This window comes from Pan troglodytes, chromosome 21 (genome assembly GCF_028858775.2).
Source record: "Pan troglodytes isolate AG18354 chromosome 21, NHGRI_mPanTro3-v2.0_pri, whole genome shotgun sequence".
Classification (NCBI taxonomy): domain Eukaryota; kingdom Metazoa; phylum Chordata; class Mammalia; order Primates; family Hominidae; genus Pan; species Pan troglodytes.
This window is the reverse complement of record NC_072419.2, coordinates 28,597,737-28,623,050: the sequence shown is the minus strand read 5'-3', so window position 1 is coordinate 28,623,050 and position 25,314 is coordinate 28,597,737. Positions and strand designations below refer to the sequence as shown.

Here is a 25,314-nt window from a genome sequence, read left to right as displayed (position 1 = left end):
AACTAAATGTGAATGGAGTAAACAATCAAAAGTTAGATTTTTGTCACACAGTACTTTAAAAAATGATCCATCTATATGCTGTCTATAAGAGACACACTTTATATTCAGAGATAAAAATCATTGAAAATAAAAGGATGAAAGAAGACATAAAAATATATGGAAAAATATTAAAGAACAATGTCTCTAGCCAATGGGCTTAAGTATTACATATAAACAGCATACCCTTCTGCCTGGGCAAAAGAGACTTCTGCCATATGCGTATACTTTAAAGTATACACTCCAAATATCACACCAAAAAAAACCCAAGTTAATAAATATAGGGCACCTTAATCAGAACATGACCCTAAGCAGCCACCTTAGGACTAATGTAGTTGAGGCCCCAGGTAAATGCTTCTCTCTATTTTTTGCCTTATGTCTTCAAAGCAAAGGTGACTGCATGGAAAGGCAATGAAGATCTGCATGCTGTGCTTCTGTCAACGTTAGAGATAGACATGGCTTCAGAACACAGAGAGTTTTAAGCAGTGGAAGCATTTAGTCAAAATAAGTAAGTACAAGACAAAAATTGATTTTCTCTCAGAAAACATAATGACAGCAAGTTCTTGGGTAACAAAACATCATTTTCCAGTGGTGCCAAACATTCATTTTCTTGTTTTCTGTGTGCTACCAGAAGTATTCATGGATTTTCACATTATTAGCAATATTTGCATTTTTGTTAAGGAATATTTACAATATTAACAATAAATACTACTTTTACATATATATGTATATAATGCACATAATTACCCATATATATGTATACATATATATCCACATAGACATGCAGGTACAATTCTTTACATTTGGGATTTAGATGAACGTTGAATACATCAATTCCAAGAATTGCAAATAACCTACTTTTGGTTATTTGATGCATATACGACGAACTTTTTACTTAATATGGCATTGTGAATATTATCTTTTATCACATAATATCTAACTAATTCTATATTTTTGGACCTTTATATTTTCACTTTTTGCTTCCATAATTAGGGATGAGATAAACAGTATTACCATCAAAGTTCTACAAGTATTCATGGGATAATATTCTAGAAATTATTTGCTGAGTTAAAGGAAACACAAAATTTTAGTGTGGGCTGTATTACAGTAATCAGTAATTATTTTAGTTTAATAAGCTTAATAAACATTTGAGTAAATGTGTCATAATTAGAGCATCTCATGAATAGCATTCTATTGTCTTTTTTAATTTTTCAGATCAAATTTAATACATCAAAGAAGCAATCATGAATGTCAGACAATCAAATTATATCTCAGAAAATGCCTACAACTTTAGTTGCTCTAAAAAAGTGGGCATTCTTAGTCAACCATGAATCTTTTTAAAAAGATGTCCCACACACTTGGACAAAATATATACACACATGTTACATGAGCATGCATTTGTGTTTATTCATTTATTTGTGAATGATTATTATAATACATACTTTGGAAAGACATTTGAGTGAATAGTTACACCATAAAAATATGCCATGGCTTGGAGGATTTCTCCCACTTGAAGCCTCTGTAGTTCAAAGAGAGAATCTATGATTTGGGTAAATATTCATTTACAAAAAGAAACCAACAAAAACAAAATTTTCTTCTTACGATTTCTTTTTAAAGTCAAGTTTACTTTAAGTGAAAACACAATAAATATTTGGTAATAGGGAGCAGACCCAAAGTTACAGAATAAAAACTACTTAATACCAGATAACAAAACAGAGTCGTCAAAGGAAAACTCATCTTAAACTATTTATAGCATAACCTTGCCCATCTTATAAAGGCTTTTATGTGATATTTGGTTATTCATGTGATTCCTACCAACATATGTGTTTATGTTATTTTGAAGGAAACTATTCAACCAATTATATTGTTCAATTCATCTATTAAGCTTTAATGTTCTTTTACACAAAAATGTTTTTGACAAATTGGCCAGTATTTGATCTATAGTTTATATTTTGCTACTTTTTTGCAGGGAAAATTAATACTTATCTTCATGTAACACTTTACTGAACAGAACTAATAAACACTCAACAGGAGTTTCAAACTGAAGTATATATGAGATTCAAATACATTAAACAGAATTCTTTCAAAAACTTGCCAATTCACAGGTCATGTGGTTTAAATTTTTACATATGAATTTGACACTCAGCACTCTAACTTAAGCATCATAAATATGCAGAAATAGTGCACAGTATACAAAATTGGGAAGTTGCTTTCTCTCTTATGTCCATGGCCCACTCTATTAATTACACTTTGTCTTCAAAAATCTCTCGGATCTCATGCCACTGACTGAGAAATCCCCTAGTTAAATGAAACTCTAGAAGGTCATTAAAGAAGACCTCCATTTGTCACCCCATACTGTAGCTTTTAGCCTCTTCTTGGACTGTTTAAAAAATATGCTGGTGGTGACTCTAGTTCAAGTTAGGCCTCACCTGAGGCCACAAATTGTGGAGAGTCAATAATCAGTAAAGCCCACTGAGTTATAATTTGACTCAGGGAGCCCTACAACCAGAACCCAAGAACTGAGCTGACACAGGCATACTTGGGACAACTGTTGATGTGGGCATGAGGCTGTGGGAGTGCAATAGGGGAGGAGTGTTCATTTTTATAAGAAAAGCTGGTGTGAATATTCTGTTCCTAGGTGACTCAGGATTTTATCTGAATCCTAAGAAATTTTTCTGCTATAGGACCTTGGTTTCCCAAAACATCTCTAGAAGACAAATGGTTGTTCCTAATTATTGTCCTGAAATTTAGGACTTCCTTCTAACCTGGCTCCACTGTGCCCATGGCTGCTTATACTTGTTCTTGGCCTTTTTTGAAGCTTTTTTCGTTTAACCCTAAATTAGTTTCAGACTTCACTAGAATCGGAAAAGTGAAATGACTCTAGATGCCCCTCAGTCCTGCTAATGATAGCTGAATAGAAATGTCACCACTTCAATGAAATGTCTCTGGCAAAGCATCTAGCAAGACTGTGTATATTGTTTTAATTAGGCCATACTATACAAAGTCTTTTTAAAAACACTGAATTAATAGGAAAAGTAATTTTTCAGGAAACGTAATTATCTTTTGATTAACTACATATTGTTGCATTTGAAGAAAAATGTCTAATAACTACATCTTTAGACATTTTTAATCTATATTTTCATAAGGCACAGTTTTTTTTCTTCTAACACCAAGGAAATCACACTGCAAAGAAGACAGATTTAAAAAAAAACAAATAGACATTCATTTTTAACTTGTTACAAACCAAAAGCATTTAAAGCATTATAAACTTGTTTATTAGAAATAAAAATGTTTTTACATCCCTCCTGACATGCTTTGATTTTTCTCCAAAGATGTGTCCCTCCCATAGCTAAGAGAAGAAAGCATGTTCAAAGTTTAAATTACTATTTATTTGTCTTAACTAGTATGTGCTCTCCAACCTCTCAGCAAAGATGACTGACTGAAACCAGAAGCCTAAGACTGACTTTGTCACTTGGGGTGACTCAACCACGCTCTTTTGCCTTGCTTTGGGTTTTCTGTGAAATATGGAAATCATTACACTAATGATTGTGAAGACATGATGAGACCACATTGTCTCCTTGGAAGATCTGTGGGACAGGGATGGTTAGAAGAACCCTGAATTGTCCTTCCTTTCATGTGACCATAGACGGATGAGCCACTCTTTAACAAAGTGCGCCTATGGTTTCCCAGTGAAATGATGAGGTAGAACACAAGATCTGTCGTCACCCCAAATTTATTCAGCTGCTGCCACAGTGTGACAATCATGAGATGCTGGGAATGAAGAGGTGAATAGCACACATTCTCTTTCTTCATGAGTTCACATTTTTGTAGTTGACCTCCACAGTCCTTGCTAGCTCAGTCATATCATGGCATTTTTGTGGTAGCGGCCTCTGAGATGGTGCCCAGTGATCCCTGCCTCTTAGAATTCACAGCCTTGTTCCATCCCCTTCCCCATTGTTTCGGGCTTGGTCTACGTGACTAATGCATATGGCAGAAGTCATGGGATGTCATTTCTGAAACAAATAATGTTGTAGAGGATTGTGCTCCTCTCTCTGTCTCTCTCAGATCTTGATCTGAGAAGCAAGCTGCCCTTTTGTGAGCAGCCCTGTGGAAATACCTAGTAGACAAGATGCTGAAGCCTCTGGCTAACAGCCAAGAAAGCAAGGAGGCCGTGGACAAATGTGTGTGAACTTAGGTGTGGATTCTGAAGCCCCCGTCAAGCCTTGAGGGGATTGCAGAAATGGTCGGCAGCTCAAATGCAGTCTCTTGAGAGGCTGGGGTGCAAAACCACCCAGCTAACCCATTCCTGGGTTTCTGACCCTCAGAAACTGTGTGAGACGATAAATGTTATTTTGAGCTGCTAAGTTTTGGGGTGATTATGAAGCAATAGATCATTAATAGAGTGTTCTCACTTTGGAATTCTATTGGCCAGTCAAAAGAACCTATATCCAAAGAGCTGGGTTCTCCTTTCGGATGTGATGTTGAACAGGTAATTAAAATTTTTTGAATATTTTCATAATCCACAAGATGAGAAATTGTGTCTTTAATTGAACCCCTTATAAGAAACTGATTATTTAAAAATAAGATTATTGTAATTAATGCAAAAATAATTGCTCTTTAAAAAAATCTTGAGAAAATGGACTGGAGCAAAAGAGACTGAAAACGTAGCAAAACTAGTTGTGGGCACAGAAGAGGGCTGTGGTGCTGTGTGTGGTGTGCTAGGCCAGTTTCTACCCATTCCTAGAAGATGATGGTTAAATTTCCAGTAGTTTCACGAGCTGGTAAACATAGTTCTTATTAAAAATTACATTGGCTAGGAGTGGTGGTGCGTGCCACTTTGGCAGGCCAAGGCAGGCAGATCACATGAGGTGAGGAGTTCAAGACAAGCCTGGCCAACATGGCAAAACCCTGTCTCTACTAAAAATACAAAAATTAGCCGGGCATGGTGACGCGTGCCTGTAGTTCCAGCTACTTGGGAGGCTGAGGCAGGAGAATCACTTGAACCTGGGAGGCAGAGGTTGCAGGTGAGCTGAGATCGCACCACTGCACAACAGCCTGGGCAACAGAGTGAGACTCTGTCTCAAAAAATATATATATGTTATGTAAATTTATGATTAAGTAACATATTCAAAACCAGGGAAATAAATATTCAAACTTCATCATTCCTAAATATTTTATTAAATTTTGTTATTATGTATGTTTTTGTACTTATTTATGTCTATTGTATTGTATGGTGGAAAAACAATATAATGGCAAGCCATTGTATATTTCTTCCTGATTCTAACTTCTATTACATCACCTTGGCAGCTCTAAATCAGCAACAGCGGGAGTATTCATGCTAGGAAAATTGGCAAACACTGCAGATCAGAGCTTCCCCTACCCTCTGCAGAGCCAGTTAAATGTTTTCTAGAATGTTTCTGGAAATAAATAAATAGAAACCCCAGGTGAGAGTAAACAGAATGAGCAGTCTATTTGCCCCCACAAGAGCCAACGAGCATCAAATACAGAATTGGTATAAGAATTAAGAAGAGAAAATAGCCAGAAAAGGCTTTTTAAGACAGGAGGATCTCCAGCTCACTGAAAGAGAAACATCAAATGCTGTCCTAGTAGGAGTCTACTGTTTCCCATGAAGTCAAGAGGAAACAAGGAAGAAGACTTCTGAGAAGAAAGCAACTGGTTATAGAGTCCAAGAGCAGGTCCTTGGCAGTGAAGGGCCAATAGCACATCAGGAAATGCCTGAACGGGGATTATGCCCTGGAAACTTTGACATCTCAATGCCTGGGCATAATTTAAGAAACTGATCAGGAATGAAAATACATGAACGAAGCTTTAGGATTGAGACTATATATATATATATATATATATATATATATATATATATATATATTTTTTTTTTTTTTTTTCCTGCACTTAATCTAGTCATGTGCTGTTAAATGTTTAATAACTGGCTGTCTGGGGGTGGGGAGACCACTGGGGGAAAGCCCTAACTTGTAGTGTTTGCTGATTTCCATGGTTGAAACATAAACAGGCTGAACAGAAAAACTATTTCTCTATTTTGGCACAACTTCATTCATGTACGTCCACCTTTCTGGTCCATTTCTCTATGTATGTTAGCTTGCAGAAGTGACATCTCTCCCCCTGTGAGGGCTGAGTGTTTATTATCCTGGTACTGTTTGTAAGCTGACAAAGTACAGCAGCATCAGCTTCTATAAGAGGCAATAAAAAATGTTTTCACTTGAGGACAACATGTTGTTTAAGACTATGCCAATCTCATTATTATTCAAGTGGATAGTCGTGAAAACACTCTGCATTATCTGGATTTTTTTTTTACACGAAGACCACGACTTGTCCTGTACAATCAGCATAGAAAAGGAATATTTTCTTCCTTCTCAAGAAGAATCCTGATGGATTCAAAGGATATAGAGTCAGCTAGGTCATGTTTCAAATCCTAGTTCACAACCTAGGGGCCTCAGTTTTTTCATATGTAAAGGGGGGATAATAATTGCACCTGCCACACATGGATATTTTAAGGATCCACTAAGGTAATGTCTATACAATGATTAGGAAAATACTTGACTTCTAATAGATACTTAACAAATGTTTTCTTCGATTCTTCCGAGTTTCTCTGTGTGCTTCATCTCCACCTCCCTCCCAGCTTTTATGTCCCTTCTACTTCGTCTTCAAACTCGAGTTCAAATCTCCTTCCCTCTGAAAACCCCCTCTCGACTGTGCTACCCATTGTAAAGACCGACTCTTCAGTGAAGGTGAGATAACTTACACATCTTCATTCTCTCTGTGATCCTTGTTTTCTAACTTTATAAAAATATACATATTCTTCCGCAATTTGACCTCAAGCTTCCAAAGCAAGGGACAATCCCTGGTGCTTTCTGAGTACATATAATATGCACCATGCACTTAACAATTGCTCATGAAAAAGTTGAACTTAGTCATGAAATGGCCACTAAAGTTGATATAAAATTATGGGGAAATAGACATTAAAATATAACAAAAGTAATCAAATCAGATACTGAATAGAGTGATACATGGGAGGAAAATAATGCATGTATATCAGAACTTCAGCAAATGCATAATATATCCCTTTTCTATGACAAGCTATAGAAAAGACAAAAAATATTGTATTAATTACTGTGAAAACTAGTAATAACAATTGAGAATGGGAATTTAGAATTACGCATGTAGTAGTTTCAAAGAGTGTTGGGTGCTCCTGAGGGTCTGTGATTTATTACTGTATCACTTTCTATGGCAGAACAATATCTGTAGGCCAACAAGCAGAACATTTAGAAACCAAAAAGTTCAGTGTCACAACCTTCTGGTAGCAGAAAGAGGCCAAAGCAGATACAATAAAAACTGTATGTCCAACAATTTTGAGCCCAATTGTCTCCATGGTAAAGATGCAGTGAGGAAGAGTGTTAGGTACCCAGGTCAAACACCTGCAATACAGACAGGTAGACAGTTCAGGTGGCTAAAATGAAAGCAAAGGATCAGACAGAGGGAACAGCTCAACAAAAGTGTATATAAGGGCTGAGAGCTCTGACCATGCCTCTAAGAGGCAACTATTTTGGGGAATATATAGTAGGAACCTGGGTGGAGGAATGGTGGAGGGTGCAGGGGTGGGACAGGGAGACTGTTTCCCTAGAAAACATTAGTGCTGTTTCACATAAAATTGCATACACATTGTTTTTCAACTAAAACAGGTTATTTAAATAAATTATTTTGTAATTAAAAAATTATGAGTGCTCTGTGAAATCTCACAATATGACTCCAAGCTGACTCCCTGGTGTTTATCTAACAATTCCTATATACTTTTATAGTATATTAGGTGCCAAGAGAGCATGTAAAGCCATAGGCAAAGAATCCTTACTCACACTTTTAAAAAAAGGTAGATAGGCTCCTGTGGCAGATAATCTACAAAGATGGCTACTATCTTCCTTTCTTTCACAGTCCAAACACAACACTTCACCCATCAGAAAGTAGAACCTATTTCCTTTCCTCATTGAATATTCTTGTGACTTGTTTTCATAAATAGAATATGGCAAATGTGACACTATGCCAGTTTGAGCTTCTTTAATGAAAACTGGCAGCTTCTTTTTTTTCCCCTTGGAAACCAGCCATTGTCCTAGGACCACCATACTGTGAGGAAGCCCAAGAGAAGCCATGCAGAGAAAGAAAAATGCTTGGCTAGTTTCCAGATGTTCGAGCCACCCCGCAGAAAGCAGGTGACAGTAAGTGAATAAGCTATCTCAGATGTTCTAGCCTCAGCCACTGCCATGTTAAGCAGCAAAGCCAGCCCACTGAGCCAAGCTCAGATTTCAGTATCATGAGATACTGTTAATGCTCAGATACTGAGATGCTGCATTAAGCCACAGTATTTTTGGATAGTTTCTTACTTAGCAGTAGATAATTGAAACATAAATGGATACTGGAATTATACAGCAATAGCTAACTAAAACACATACAAAGATGTCTATTCTGGTCCCAGAATTAGTAAAGTATTTACATGGGAAGACAAAAAGACATAAAATAATGATATAGCACAGCCAACTCAAGAAAATTGAGGAAATAATCTGGATACAGATTTGAGGAGAGATGCTTGGCGAAGTCTATCGGAAGGATAAAATAATAAATAAAAAAATTTTCCATTAAAAGAAATCAATATGAGAGAGATTAAAAGGAGATGAAAGAAAGAAAACTCTTACTTTAATTGTACCAGAATATCAAACTTAGAAATGGAGTAAAGTGAAAGTTTTCAGGATTTAACAAAAATGAGCAATGAAAGTTTGCCTAAGATATATATATATTATATATAATATATATACATATGTATATATAATATGTAATATATACATATAATACATATACAACATATGTATATATTATATATACATATATTATATAGTATATATGTATATATTATATATGTATCTATATTATATATGTAATACGAAGCAGGAATGAATACACAGAAGACCTTAGCGTTTAAGGCATTATTGGTATAATGAGACATATATATATGTATCTTAATATATATGTATATATAATATATACATATATAATATATACATATATAATATATACATATATAATACACATATATAATGTATGTATATATATGTATATATAGTATATATGTATACATAGTATATATTATATATGTATATTATATGTATGTATTATATAAGTATGCATGTACATGCATGCATGTATATATGTATGCATGCATGTATATATGTATGCATGCATGTATATATGTATACATGCATGTATATATGTATACATGCATGTATACATGTATATATTATATATGTCTATATTAATAGACATATATATAATATTTCTCATTTTACAAATAATGCCTTAAACTCTAAGGTCTTCTGTGCATTCATTCCTGCTTCCTATTACATATATAATATATAGACATATATACCTATATAATATATACACATATATTATATATACCTATATAACATATACACTATATATGCCTATACAATATATATACATATTATATATGCCTATATAATATATATACATATTATATATGCCTATATAATATATATACATATTATATATGCCTATATAATATATATACATATTATATATGCCTATATAATATATATACATATTATATATGCCTATATAATATATATACCTATATAATATATATGCACATATTACATATACCTATGTAATATATATACCTATATAATATAAATGCATATATTATATATACCTATATGATATATACCTATATATACCTATATGATATATACCTATATATACCTATGATATATACCTATATATACCTATATGATATATATCATATATACCTATCACATATCATATATACCTATATGATATATGCATATATCATATATACCTATCATATATCATATATGTACCTATACCAATATCTATATGATATATGCACATATACCTATACGATATATGCACATATACCATATATACCTATATAATATAGTCATGTATAATAAATAATATATACGTGTATAATATATACACATATTATATATACATGTGTAATACATGCATGTATAATATATACTTATATACATGTATAATATATATTATATATATATGTATAATATATACATATATACATATATTATACTTATAATATTTGTATATTATATATACATGTATTATGCATATAATATACATATATGTCTATATAATATATGTATATATGTATGTATATTATTATATACATATATGCATATATTATATTAAATTATTATTATATTATATTAATATATAAATAAGTATATATTAAAGGTATATATATAATATACATAAATAAGTATATATAAGTAGAAGAACGGGAAAAAGATAGTTTTTGTAAACCTCCCCAAAGGAAAAGAAGTTGTTATATGAAAAAGACACCTGCACACACGTTTATAGCAGCAAAATTCACAATTGCAAAAATATGGAACCATCCTAATTGCCCACAACCAATGAGTGGATAAAGAAAATATGGTATATATACATCATGAAATACTACTCAGCCATAAAAAGGAACAAATTTAATGGCTTTCACAGAAACCTGGATAGAGTTGGAGACCATTATTCTATGTGAAGTAACTCATGGATGGTAAACCAAGTATCTTATGTTCTCACGTATATGTGGGAGCTAAGCTATGAAGATGCAAAGGGATAAGAATGATATAATGGACTTTAAGGACTTCGGGGGAAGGGTTCAGATGGGTGTAAGGGAAAAAAGACTGCATATTGGGTACAGTGTACACTGCTTGTGTGACAGGTGCACCAAAATCTCAGAAATAACCACTAAAGAACTTAACCATGTAGCGAAAAACCACCTGTTTCCCAAAAACTATTGAAATAATTTTTTTCTAAAAAAAGCAGAAAAAAGGGAGCTAGAGTGGCTATACTAATAAACAAATTTGACACTAAGTGAAAAATTGTTAGAAGATAAAAGGACATTATATAGCAGTAAAAGAGTCAATTCATCAAGAAGTTACAATTATAAACATGTATGCACATAACAACAGAGCCTCCATGTGGGGACAAGAGTGATTCTATTTCAGATGCTAATCTGCCATGTGACTCCTGACTAACTTTGAGTCTGAGAATTCCTCCAAGATGTCTCATTGATATATTACTCCCTATGTAGAAATACCTATTTATTGTAAGTTTCCCCTTTCCTCCAAAACAGCCCTTGATGTTGGATGCATTATAGGTTGTGATGCCAGTAGTATTCTTTAAGTCACCTACACATTTCTTCCAGGGATATGTACTTACCCCCCACCCAAGATATATAAGCCCTGGGCCTAGAGGGTTGCACTGCAGAATTTTTCCTGGCTTGCAGCCACCCAAGACCACATTTCTGTCTGTAAGTCCTCTAATAAATCACCATTTACTGACAAACTGGATTTGTCTGACTCATTTTTTCATTTCTTGGCTCAATCTGCATTTGGAGATCATGTTGTATATACAGCCCTTTCACAGAACACCTCAAGTATATGAAGCAAACACTGACAAAATTGAAGGAGAAATAGATAGTTCTGCAGTAATAGAGACTTCAATACCCCACTTTAAATCATGGATAAAATATAAACAGAAAACGAATAAGAAAATAGAACACTTGAACGACTAGACCTAACACATACAGAATACTCCACCCAATACATATTCTAACAACAAAATATGTATTATTCATATTTGTACATGGTATTCTTTAGGACAAATTATAGGTTAGGTCACAAAACAAGTCTCAATAATGTTAAAAGAGTTGACATTGTACAAAGTATCTTTTTTTTTTCTTTCGAGACGAAGTCTCGCCCTGTCTCCCAGGCTGGAGTGCAATGGCACGATCTTGGCTCATGGCAACCTCCGCCTTCCAGGTTCAAGTGATTCTCCTGCCTCAGCCTCCTGAGTAGCTGAGATTACAGGTTCAAGCCACCACACCAGACTAATGTTTTTTTTTGTATCTTTATTAGAGACGGGGTTTCACCATGTTGGACAGGTTGGTCTCGAAACCCTGACCTCATGATCCGCCTGCCTCAGCCTCCCAAAGTGCTGGGATTACAGACATGAGCCACCACACACGGCCTACAAAATATCTTTTTTGACCATAATGGAATGAAGTTAAAATCAACAGCAGAAGGAAAACTGGGAAATTTGCAAACATGTGGATACTAAACAATACACTCTTAAACAACCAGCGAGTCAAAGAAGATATAACAAGGGCCATAAAAATACTTGAAGATGAATCAAAACAAAATATAACAAAACTAATAGAATATATCCCACACAGTATTTAAGAGGGAAATTTATTGCAGTAAATGCCCACATTAAAAAAGAAGAAAGATCTAAATCAGTACCTAAACTTACACCTTAAGAAACTAGAACAAGAAGAGAAAATTAAACTGAAAGATACTAGAAAGAAGGAAATAATCAGAGTAGAGTTGCAGCAAATGAAATAGGGAATAGGAAAACAACAGAAAGAATTAATGAAACCAAGTTGATTTTTTTAAAACATCGACGACATTGACAAAACTTTGGCTAGACTGGCAAAAAAGAAAAAAGAACAAATAAATAAAATCAGAAGTGAAAAGGGGGACATTGCCACTAATCTAACAGAAATAAACTGTAAGATAATACTGAGAACAGTTATACATCAACAAATTAGATAACCAGTCTGAAATGGACAAATTCTTAGAAACACAAATTACCAAAACTGATTCAAAAAAACCCAAAAAATCTGAACAGATTGATAAGTAAAGAGATTGAATCCGTAATTTAAAATAAACAAATAACAACAACAAAAACTTCCAACAATGAAAAGCCAAGGATCAGATGCCTTTACAGATGAATTTTACTGAACATTTAAAAAACTCTCCCCAAAACTAGAAATTAGAGATCTAAAGAAATGGATTGCAAAAATTTTCTCCCATTCTGTAGGTTGCCTGTTCACTCTGATGGTAGTTTCTTTTGCTTTGCAGAAGCTCTTTAGTTAAATTAGATCCCATTTGTCTATTTTGGCTTTTGTTGCTATTGCTTTTGGTGTTTTAGTCATGAAGTCCTTGCCCATGCCTATGTCCTGAATGGTATTGCCTAGGTTTTCTTCTAGGGATTTTATGGTTTTAGGTCTAACATTTAAGTCTTTAATCCATCTTGAATTAATTTTTGTGTAAGGTGTAAGGAAGGGATCCAGTTTCAGTTTATCCAGAATCTACAAAGAACTTAAACAAATTTACAAGAAAACATCAAAAAGTGGGCAAAGGATATGAACAGACACTTCTCAAAAGAAGACATTTATGCAGCCAACAGACACATGAAAAAATGCTCATCATCACTCGTCATCAGAGAAACGCAAATCAAAACCACAGTGAGATAACATCTCACACCAGTTAGAATGGCAATCATTAAAAAGTCAGGAAACAACAGGTGCTGGAGAAGATGTGGAGAATTAGGAACACTTTTACACTGTTGGTGGGAGTGTAAACTAGTTCAACCATTGTGGAAAACAGAGTGGTGATTCCTCAAGGATCTAGAACTAGAAATACCATTTGACCCAGAGATCCAATTACTGGGTATATACCCAAAGGATTATAAATCATGCTACTATAAATACACATGCACATGTATGTTTATTGCAGCACTATTCACAATTGCAAAGACTTGGAGCCAACCCAAATGTCTATCAATGATAAACTGGTTTAAGAAAATGTGGCACATGTACACCACGGAATACTATGCAGCCATGAAAAAGGATGAGTTCATGTCCTTTGTAGGGACATGGATGAAGCTGGAAACCATCATTCTGAGCAAACTATCGCAAGGACAGAAAACCAAACACTGCATGTTCTCACTCACAGGTGAGAATTGAACAATGAGAACACTTAGACACAGGGTGGGGAACATCACACACCAGGACCTGTCATGGGGTGGGGGATATGGGGGAGGGATAGCATTATCAGGAATACCTAATGTAAATGACGAGTCAGTGGGTGTAGCACAGCAACATGACACATGTATACATATGTAACAGATGTGCATGTTGTGCACATGTACCCTAGGACTTAAAGTATAATAGCAATAAAAAAAAGAAATGGAAAGTACCCCACGTTCATGAATTAGAAACTTATTTTTTAAATGGATATTTTTAAACTTCATAAATTGATCTATATATCCAACACAAAAATTGATATCAAAATTTAAATGGTCTTTACTAGAGAAATGAAAAAGCTTACCTTTAAATATGTATGGAATTGTAAAGTGTCCTAAATAGTGAAAACAATCTTAGTAAAGGAGAACAAAGTTGGAAGACTCACACTTCCTAATGTCTAAAGTTATTGCAAAACAACGGAAATCAGAACAGTGACACTAGCATGAGGACAGACATATAGACCAATGGAATAAAATAGAGAGTCCAAAGTAATCCATATGTCTATGGCCAATTGATTTTTGACAAGAGTGCCACGACTAATAAGTGGGGAAATAATAGTCTCTTCAACAAATAATGATGAAACAACTGGACAACCACCTACAAAAAAGTAAAGTTGGATCCCTACCTCACACCATAGGCAAAAATTCACTCAAAAATAGATCAAAAACCTAAATAGATAGAGAAAAACATAGGGGTAAATTTCCATGACTTTGATTTGGGAATAGATTCTTAGATAAAATGCTGAAAGCCAAAGCAACAAAAGTAAAATAAATAAATTAATTAAACTATATCAAAATTTAAAACTTTTTTGGGTCAAAGGAAATTAATAAGAAAGTGAAAAGATAGCCTACAGAATGGGAGAAATACCTTCAAATTATATATCTGGTAAGGGTCTAGTATTTAGACTGTATAAAAACTTTTACATTTTGATTACCAAAATACAAACAATCAAATTTTAAAATGGACAAAGGATTGACAAGACAAAGTAGATACACAAATGGGCAATAAGCACATGGGAAGATGTTCAACAGCATAAGTCACAAGAGAAATCAAAACCACAATGAGTTACTGCTTCACACTCACCAGAATGGCTATAATTCAAAAAAAGAAGAGAAAATCATGAATTTCAGCATGGATGTGGAGAAAATGGAAGCCTTGTGCATTGCTGGTGAGCATGTAAAATGGTTCAGCCATTCTGACAGTGACTTGGGCAGTTTCTCAAAGAGTTAAATGTAGAATTACCATATGATTCATCAATTCTACTTCTAGAAATGAAAACAAGTACTCGAACAAATACGTGCACATGTACATTTATAACAGCACTGTTAACAATAGCCAAAAAGTGGAAACAGCCCAAATGTTCATCAATATATGAATGGATAAACCACTTGTGGTATATACATACAATGGAATATTATTCAGTCAAAGTACCGATGCCTGATACAATGTGGATGAGTCTTGAAAATATTATGCTAAGTAAAAAAAGCCAGACACAAAAGGTTGTGTATTGTGTAGTTATATTTATGTGAAGTGGCCAGAACAGGTAAATCCAGGATACAGAATGTAAAATTGGTGGTGCCAGAGGTGGGAGAAATAGGGAGCAATTGCTTAATGGGTACAAGTTTTCCTTTTAGGGTGAGGAAAATGTTTTAAAATTAGTAAGGGTGGTTGTTGCACAACATTATGAATGTACAAAATGCCACTGAATTGTTCACATTAAAATGGTTGCTTTTAAATTATGTCCATGTCACCTCATTTTTTTTTAAAAAGAGTGTCCAAAGGGAAGCTAGTGCATACATGTCTGCAGACAGCTGAAATAAAGCTAGAGTATTAAGATGGGAAATTAATTTTGTTTCATTGTTTCCTGGTAATGATAGCAAAATTAGTGTGACCATGTTCTGCTGATTTTGTTTGTGTATATGTTTGCATACCTTCCATTGTCATGAAATGGTAACTGGATTGAGTCACTTACCCTTGGAAGAAGTCTCATTACTGTCACTAAGACATCAAAATCCCAGCATTTTTATTTTGGAAATTGACAAACTGATTCTAAAATTAATATGGAAGTGCAAGGGACCTAGAATAGCCAAAATAACTTTTTTTGGAAGGAAGAAAATAGTTGGAAGACCAAAACTCACTAATCTTTTTTTTTTTTTTTTTTTTTTTTTGAGACGGAGTCTCGCTCTGTCGCCTGGGCTGGAGTGCAGTGGCGCGATCTCGGCTCACTGCAAGCTCCGCCTCCCGGGTTCACGCCATTCTCCTGCCTCAGCCTCCCGAGTAGCTGGGACTACAGGCGCCCGCTACCACGCCCGGCTAATTTTTTGTATTTTTAGTAGAGACGGGGTTTCACCGTGTTAGCCAGGATGGTCTCGATCTCCTGACCTCGTGATCCGCCCGCCTCGGCCTCCCAAAGTGCTGGGATTACAGGCGTGAGCCACCGCGCCCGGCCAACTCACTAATCTTAAGACTTATTATAAAGCTACTGTAATCAAGACAGGTGTGATTGGTACAAAACACAGACAAATAAATCAGTGGGAAAAAATAGAGAATAGAGAAATAGACCCACATGTATGTAAATAACTGATTTTCTACAAAGTTGCATAAGTAATTCCATGGGGGAAAGGATAGTCTTTTCAACAACCGATGCTGGAACAATTAGATATTCATATACAAAAAATGAACTTCAATCCACACCTTGCACCATATACAAAAATTAACTCAAATGGATTGTAGAATGAAATGTAAAATCTAAGACTATAAAACTTGTAGAAGGAAACAGGACAAAATCTTTGTGGCCTTGAGTTAGGCAAAAACTTCTTTGCTATGACAGCAAAGTCATGGTCCATTAAGAACAAATTGGTAAACTGTATTTCCACAAATTAAAAACCTTTGTTTTTGGACCAACATTGTTTCATTCATAAAAGAATGAAAAGGCAAGTTACAGCCTGGAAAGGTATATTTGCAAAGCATAAGTCTAATAAAGGACTTACATTCTGAATACAGAGCCCCCAAAACTCAATAACTTTAAAAAATATTTTAATAGGCAAAACAGACACTTCACCAGAGAAGATATATGAATGATAAATAAGCACATGAAAAGATAATCAACATTGTTAGTCACTAGGGAAATGCAGATTAAAACCACAGTGATATACCACTACACTCCTGTTTCAATGGCTCAGATTAAAATGACCGTCAGGTGTTGGCTAGGATTTGGAGGAACTAGGACTCTCATGCACTGCCGGCAGGATGTGAAATGGTACAGCCACTTTGGAAAAAAATCGGCAGTTTCTTTAACAGTTAAATATACACCTCCTAGTTGATCCAATAAAAATGAAACTATCCATAGAAAGATTTGCACTTTATTTGGTAATAGCCTAAAACTGGAAACAAGCCAAAAGTCCATCAACATATAAATGAATAAACGAATGACAGTATACACAACAGAATATCACTCAGTAATCAAAAGGAATAAAACACTGATATAAGCAACAACATGGATGAATCTCAGAAAAATGATAGTGAGTGGAAAAAAATCAAAAAAAGATGACATCCCATATGATTCTATTTATATAAAATTCTAGAAAATTATCATTAACCTACAGATCTATAGTGCCAGAAAACAGATCAGAGGTTTCCTCTTGTAGGATGGCAGGGGGCAGATTAGGAAGGGGCAGACAGAGGAATTATAGGTATCCAAGGAGATTTGGAAGGTGATAGTTGTATTTATGATCTTGATTTTTGATGATGGTTTCATATGGCAAAGCACATCAAATTGTACATTTTAATAATTGTGGTTTATTGAATGTCAGTTATACCTCATTGAAGTTCTTGAAAGCATATCAAAAAGCAAAATGTCTAAATTCATTACTCAGCAAACATTTACTAAATTTCTGTTTATCTGTTTTTTGTTTTTTTTGTCTAACTCTTCTCTGCTTCCTACTCATATCTTGAGTGAAACAGATATAACACTTTTAATTCCACCTTTTGATAATTTAGTGATTGTATTAGTCAGTTCAGGCTGCTGTAACAAAATACCACAGGCCAAGTGGCTTAAACAACAGTTTATTGTTTCACAGTTCTAGAGGCTAGAAGTCCAAGATCATGGTGCAAGCAGGGTTGGTTTCTGGTGAGATCTTGCTGGTCAGGTTGCAGATGGCCGCCTTCTTGCTGTGTCCTCACATGGCCTTTCCTTTGTGCATCTGCAGAGAAGAAAGAGAGATCTCTAGTGTCTCTTTCTCTACTTATAAGAACACCAGTCCAATCAGATTAGAGCCCTACACTTATGACTTCATTTAACTTTAATTACCTCTTTAAAGACTCTCTCTGTGAATGCAGTCATATGGGGGTTAGTGCTCCAATATATGAATTTGTTGGGGGGGGGCATGATTTAGTTCACAAAAGTGATATTTAGTTTTATTTTTTAAATCTTTGTCCAAATATAATACACAGTAATAACTAAACATACACAGACCTCTAGAGAGGATTATGGACCCAGGTCAAGCTATTGTCAGGGTCCGTATTCTTGGTGAGTAGGACCATGTGTCTCAAAACCTTGCTAAAAATGCATATTTCTTAGCCTCAGCCCAGGCTACTAAATCAGAATCTCAAGGGGTGGCATTTTTAAATAAGTATCACAGGAGATTATTGGGTACACTGAAGCTTGAGAGCAACTAGACTCCCTTTCCCTTTAACTGCGACTAATTGTTATTCCAGATCCTTTCTGTCTTTTACGCCATGGGTTGGAAAACTTTTTTCTGTAAAGGGTCAGATTATTGTTTTAGACTTTCAGGGCCATACAGTCTCAACTGTGCCATAGTAGCAAAAAGCAACCATAGACAACAAATAAACGAAGAGCATGTCTCTGTTCAATCAAATTTTATTTACAAAACAGGCCGGTGGGACTGTGGGCCATTTAACCAGAGGTATAGTTTGTGGACTCCTGGCCTAGACAGTCTATTAATGCTACCTACTCGAGAGACAACCATGTTGAGGGTGGTTTTACATTTTCTTCAGGTGAGAACAAGAGTTGATTCTCTGAGATTCAGAATTAGAATACAGATTCATGGCCAAATCATCAATAAATAATTTTGAATGCAGATTTCTGGGCTCTCCTCTCATCTACTGAGTCAGAATCTTAAGAAACTAGGGCTCTGGACGTCCTTAGGCTCGCCAGTGACCCAGATGCACAGACAGTGGTAGGGATTCTGGAAAAGGATGCAGCATGACCATACTTACTTTGCTCCAGATAAGCTGGAGTGTTGCTGCTACAACCAGCGGCTTCTCCTCTGCATGGCAGACACTGCACCCATGGCCACTGTAGGGGGAATTTCTTTTTTAATATTTGTTCAATGAAATCCAAGGAAATGGGAAAACTTACCTAAAGCTAGCCTGGACCTTAGCCTTTAGGGAAAATAGAGGCTGCGTGATCCTCCTTGGGAAACTTCAATGGCTCAGAAAACCAGATACAGTCCTGCTGAACTACACACAGGCCGTTCCCACCATTCCCATCCCATTTCCCCATCCTCTGCCCCATCTCTTGAGAACAGGATTCTGAGAACCAAATGGGGAACTGAAATAAGTGTGTGCTTTAGAGTCAGATAAATGAGGGTTAAAATCATAACTCTGCCATTTTTAAGCCAAGGGAACTCAATCAACGTAGAAAAGATTATTCTCCCTGAACTTCAGTTTCTCTGTTTTCAAAGTGATAAAATGGGAATAATAATAAATACCTCATAAAGTTGTTCTGAAGATTTAATGAAATAATGGAGCTGAAACTTGACCTATCACAGACACTTGCTTGGTGTCAGCAGAGGCTGAGTGGGCATAAGCATTATTTTTAGTAAACGTTTGAATTTAGAATAATTTTAGATTTATAGAAAAGTTGCAAACATAGCACAGAATTCACCTATACCCTGCACCCAGTTTCGTCTATTGTTCACAGCTTATGTTAGTGTGGCACAAGTGACTCAATCAATGAACTAATATGGACACATCATTATTAACTAAAGTCCACACTTCATGAAGACTGCCTCAAGTGTCTTCACTCTGTCCAAGGATCCCACGCAGGGTCCCCCATCACATTTAGTCATCTTATATCCTGAGCCTCTGGGAGACCCTGGCCATTTGACACTCCTCTTGTTTTTCATAATCTGGACAGCCTTGAGGAGCACTGGCCAGGAATTTCGTAGAATAAATGTCCTTCAGTTTGAATTTGTTAGATGTTTTTCTCATGGCCAGACTAGGGTGATGGGTAGTATTTTTTATTCGTCTTCTCTCTGTAGTTTCCATCCAATGTCATTCAGATCCTCAGGCAATGGGCCATCCGACTCAGAATAACAAGGCCAGGAGGGAGAAGCCTGTCATTATTTATGGAATCAGGGCAGCCACAGGAAGGCATAAGTGCAATAGCACTACAATGAGCTTAGATTTGCAAACAAAAAATGTAGTTCTCACTTGTTACACATGTGCTTGATATAAAGTTAATTTGGGATTTTGTCCCAGGAATGGGTGCAAAGTAACAGCTCTTGCTAATTCCTTAACTGTAGGTAATAAATAGTAATAAAAAGTTCTCTTTGTTCATCACCACTGAGTTGCGTAATTTGCAGGCAGTTTACATCTCTGTGTCATAAAATTTAAAAAACAAGCTACTCCTTCAAGGTCAGTTAGTGAGAACTTGAAAGATCTGAGTCAGGCCATCAATAAAATGTGGCAAAATGAGATCCAGGTGGACAATCTGTTGTGTTCAAAAGTCTGAAATGAAATATGATCACCAAATGATACAGAAAATTTCAGCAGCTAAAATTCAGCTAGATTACTTAGAAAAAGTTGCCTGCACTGGATAACATCTGTTATAGATGCCAGAGATGCAGTTGCTATTAAATTGTATAAAGTGTCTTTTAAGTAAAAACATCACATTTCTTTTCCACTATTATCAGGAACCAAGACAACATATTATTGCAAAATGTATGCTGTCCAGAGGGTGTGTATGACAGACTTTGATGAAGCTAAAGCCAAGATCAAGGAAAACTAAATAGGAAAGATTCATTATTGACTCCCTTCAAGCACACACATAACTCCCATACATGGGAATGGCAACTACATGCGCATATCAAAAGCCGAGTACTTGCTCAAGCTCTTAAGACTGAAAAATATAGTTTCCTCATCTGTAAAGTGAGCAGACAGCACTAAATGATCTCCAGGGTCTCTTCCAGATTGAAAGTCCTAATGTCCTGTAATTCTATTATCCCAGCCTTTGATATGGAATACTCAATGAGAAATAAACTCAAATCAGGCCTGACAGCCAAAATATAATGCAAAGAATCAGTCTTCCTACTCCTAAAGCACTAACTGAATTAATGGTTTAGTAGTAATACATGGCTTGTCCTGACAAATTCCATTCTGTATCTGGTAGCAATACCAGCGGGGGAGGGGAGATCCTTGGAAAATACAGCAGCAAGTGTCCATAATGATAATGCCGGTTGAGCACAGTTTACTGTGGGCTAAGTTTAAAATCAGCCCAGATTGTTAAAGAAAAATACACATCAGGAGATTTTCCAGGAGATTAGTTGGCTTTTTCCACACTTGAACTTTGGGAACTTGGAAGTCAGCCCAAGATCTCATAACTTGGCAACAAGGGGGTGGGGTGGGCGTGGGGGACAGGTTTGGAGAGTGTAGAGAGAGAGGTTTGGATTTACTCTACTTCCCTCTTTCTAACACTTTTCTGATATCCAACACAGTTCCTCTTCCTTTAATAAATCAGTAATACCAAAATCAACAAACACGGGAAAGCTGACTAAACAGCAATTGGCTCTGGCCTGCTGTAGTTACTACAATGAAATGATGCCATTAACTGGCCCCAGCCCCATCCTGCTCAGCGCTGAGATTTCTAATCTTACACAGCTGTGCAGCTCCTGGGCCCCTAGAGTTCAGAGAGTCTGACTCAGGCCTGAAAGATGCCTCATCCTCGACTCTGCAGATCACCAAAGAGGGTCACTTAGTTTGCTTGCCCTTGCTACTCACAATGTAGCCAGGCACCAGCAGCATCAGCACCAGCTAGGAGCACCTGGCAGACTCTTGGGCCCCACCCCACGCAGAACTACCAAATCTCAATCTGCGTATTAACAACTCCGCAGGTGGTTCCTACGCACATTGAATTTTGGAAAGTGCTGGCCTAGACCTTCCCTTTGCTTTCCTCTTTGGGAAAGAGAACAATGTAGCAACTTTAGGTACTTCAAGGCTTCAGTTTTCTGAAAGGGGACCAGATTCTAAGAATCATAAGAAGTGGCATACAGGCTGGGCATGGTGGCTCACGCCTGTAATCCCAGCGCTTTGGGAGGCCAAGACGGGCAGATCACCTGAGGTCCGTAGTTCAGCCTAGCCAACATGATGAAACCCCGTCTCTACTAAAATTACAAAAATTAGCCAGGTGTGGTGGCATGCACCTGTAGTCCCAGCTACTTGGGAGGCTGAGGCAAGAGAATCGCTTGAACCCAGGAGGCGGAGGTTGCAGTGAGCCGAGATCTCACCACTGCACTCCAGCCTGGGTGACAGAGCAAGACTCCGTCTCAAAAGAAAAAAAAAAAAAAAAGAAGCTTCATCCAAAAAGAGAGTTGGAACTTTTTATGGGATTCTGCTCTGTGTGGCAGGTTGAGATGGTCCTTTGTTGTTTGTTTGTTACCCCTCCACATGCAGACACAGAATCAGCATTTGGGAGATGCGGAGACCAGGGACGAGTCCTTCCTCCTGGGAGAGCTGGGATTCCAGTCCTGGGAGTGATTCTGGGTCATCAGGCCGGAGAATCACACTCTCTGCTATCAGCATCCAACCTACTCGAGTCCTGACCCCACACTGCCAGGAGAGTCCAGCAAGCCCTGAGGGCCTGAGCACAGCCAGGCTGGACACTGGAGGCAGCCCCGGGAGATGGTATGTGGCCTGTTCATGGAGAAGCTGGTTCTACCTCCTACCTTATTTAGGTGTGGTTGCATTTAATCACCATTTTTTTTCATTGTTGTTTCTTGAACAGGTGAACCCCCATACATTCACAATGCCCCTTCTAACATATTTTCACCATATTCTAAACCATTGCTACTTAAGAGTGCAATCCAAGGACCACAGGCCATTGGCATGCCTGTGAGCCCATCACCTCTGCAAGGCTAATGCCCCATCTGGTCCCACTGAGTCTGAATGTGAATTTCAAAAGTTCCTGCATGATTTGTGTGCACATTAAAGTGAGAAACATTGTTGTAAACAACTGCTGCATACCATGAAAAGACTGTTGGAAATGTGCTCAGAGAAGAGCCCTCCTCATCCTCTCCCTAACTGTACCATAACACAGAGCTGGTGCTGAAAAGACAACAGCACATGGTGTGTCTGTGTGATTGCTTGTTTCTCAAAATTTCCTTTTCTCTGAAGTTATTTAGAGGAGTATTTCTTGAAGTGGGCTTCTTTTTGACTTTATTTTGACCCACTAGTTCAGTACTGGTCCCAGTTCCCAAAGAGTTTGGTTTTTATTGGTGAGATGGGGTGGTGGGTCATCGAATTAACTGATGTCCATCTGCAGCTAAGTACCTGGGTGGGTTCAGAGGCCTTCCTCTCACTGACTGCTTAACTTCTCTCCTCTACATTGTTGCTGTCCTTTTATGATGCTTTTCCTCGCTTCCTAGGCATGGTTCCTACATTACATCCATCCTCAACCCTCTTTCTTCCTGGCCTTACTCAGCTTAATTCCAGAACATGATTTATAAAATATTAGTCTAAATAACATACTAAACTTTATATGTAACTTGATAGTCTCTAGAAATATGCCCAAGTCAGGTTGTTTCTATGACATTTCTGGAGCCAAAAGCAAAATGCTAATCACAGTTAAAAAGGAAACTTCACTTCTCCCATTAGTAATACCCAAACAGTGACATATTCAATTGCCTGCTAAATTCTGAAACCTGAAAAAATACAGCATTGATGTGACTTACCATTAGAAGCAATTAATAAGATTATAATGACTTACCAAGAGTTACCTTTTATGATTATGAATCTTTGTATGTTGATGTCAGGTTTTCAACAATGTGACTTGTCTCTTGAGGACAGGAATCATAATTTAAAGCCATTCGCCTTCCTAGTGCTAAGCAGTGCCCAGGATCCCATAGAGTGATGGCTATACTGGGAGTGATGGTGCCAGTGATCACCAGGATGGAGATTTTGCCATTTTCAAGATGGGTTCAACCCTTTCAGGATGTAGATTTTTTCTTGCAGTTATTCTGTTTTCCAGAAATAACTAAGTTTAGAAACAACTATAAGAATAGGAAGTCTAGCAGAAAGGATCTTGGGTCCTTCAAGAATGATTCCTCTGCTACAAAAAGGTTCTTCCCCTTTAGAAAGGAGAGCATGGGGCCAGGCACAATGGCTCACATCTGTAATCCCAGGACTTTGGGAGGCCGAGGCGAGAGGATCACTTGAGGTTGGGAGTTCGAGACCAGCCTGGCCCACATGGTGAAACCCTGTCTCCACTAAAAATACAAAAATTAGCCGGGCATGTTGGTGTGCACCTGTAATCCCCACTACTTGGGAGGATGAGCCAGGGGAATCACTTGAACCTGGGAGGTGGAGGTTGCAGTGAGCTGAGATCATGCCTCTGCACTCTAGCCTGGGTGACAGAGCAAGACTCTGTCTCAAAAAGAGAAAAAGAAAGGAGAGCATTGGAGAACCTAAATTTTGGGTTTAATATAATTTCATCAACCATCATTTGAAAGAAGGCTCCAGGTTCTCCAAAATGTAGCCAGGCATCAGCAGCATCAGCACCATCTGGGAGCACATTAGAAAGGCAGACGATTAGAAAAACAGTTCTCCAACCTGCAGCAAATCCTGCTCTCTCCTCCTTTAAAATGTCATATTTCCCTATAGACATTAGTCATATGTAATGTATCTATTTGGAAAATGAATTTATACCTAGAGCAAGCCTCAAAGTAAAGCCAGGAAGAGAAGGGGTTGAGGATGGATGCAATGGAGAAACCATGCCTAGGAAGCAAGGAAAAGCATCATAAAAGGACAGCAACAGTGTAGAGGAGAGAAGTTAAGCAGTCCATGAGAGGAAGGGCTCTGAACCCACCCAGTTACTTAGCTACAGATAGACATCAGTTAATTCCATGATCAACCACCCCCATCTCACCAATAAAAACCAAACTCTTTGGAAACTGGGACTAGTACTGAACTAGTGGATCAAAATAAAGTCAATAGGTACCCATGCTTTCCCTTGCAGCTTCAATTCTAGCCACCAGTCATACTCAACAATCAAAGTTTCATGAACTCACCTCTTTGAGCCTTTGTGTCTGATG

The 25,314-nt window shown here is 36.8% G+C and overlaps 1 long non-coding RNA gene across 1 annotated transcript; it reads left to right on the top strand.

Annotated features, from left to right (window-relative positions):
- The first annotated feature begins 4,470 nt into the window (after window positions 1–4,470).
- On the top strand, window positions 4,471–23,213 carry LOC107969898 (uncharacterized). Its single transcript, XR_001712029.2, has 4 exons — window positions 4,471–4,525; window positions 6,657–6,800; window positions 8,166–8,279; window positions 22,679–23,213. It is a non-coding gene; the product is annotated as an uncharacterized LOC107969898 (long non-coding RNA).
- Window positions 23,214–25,314: the final 2,101 nt, after the last annotated feature.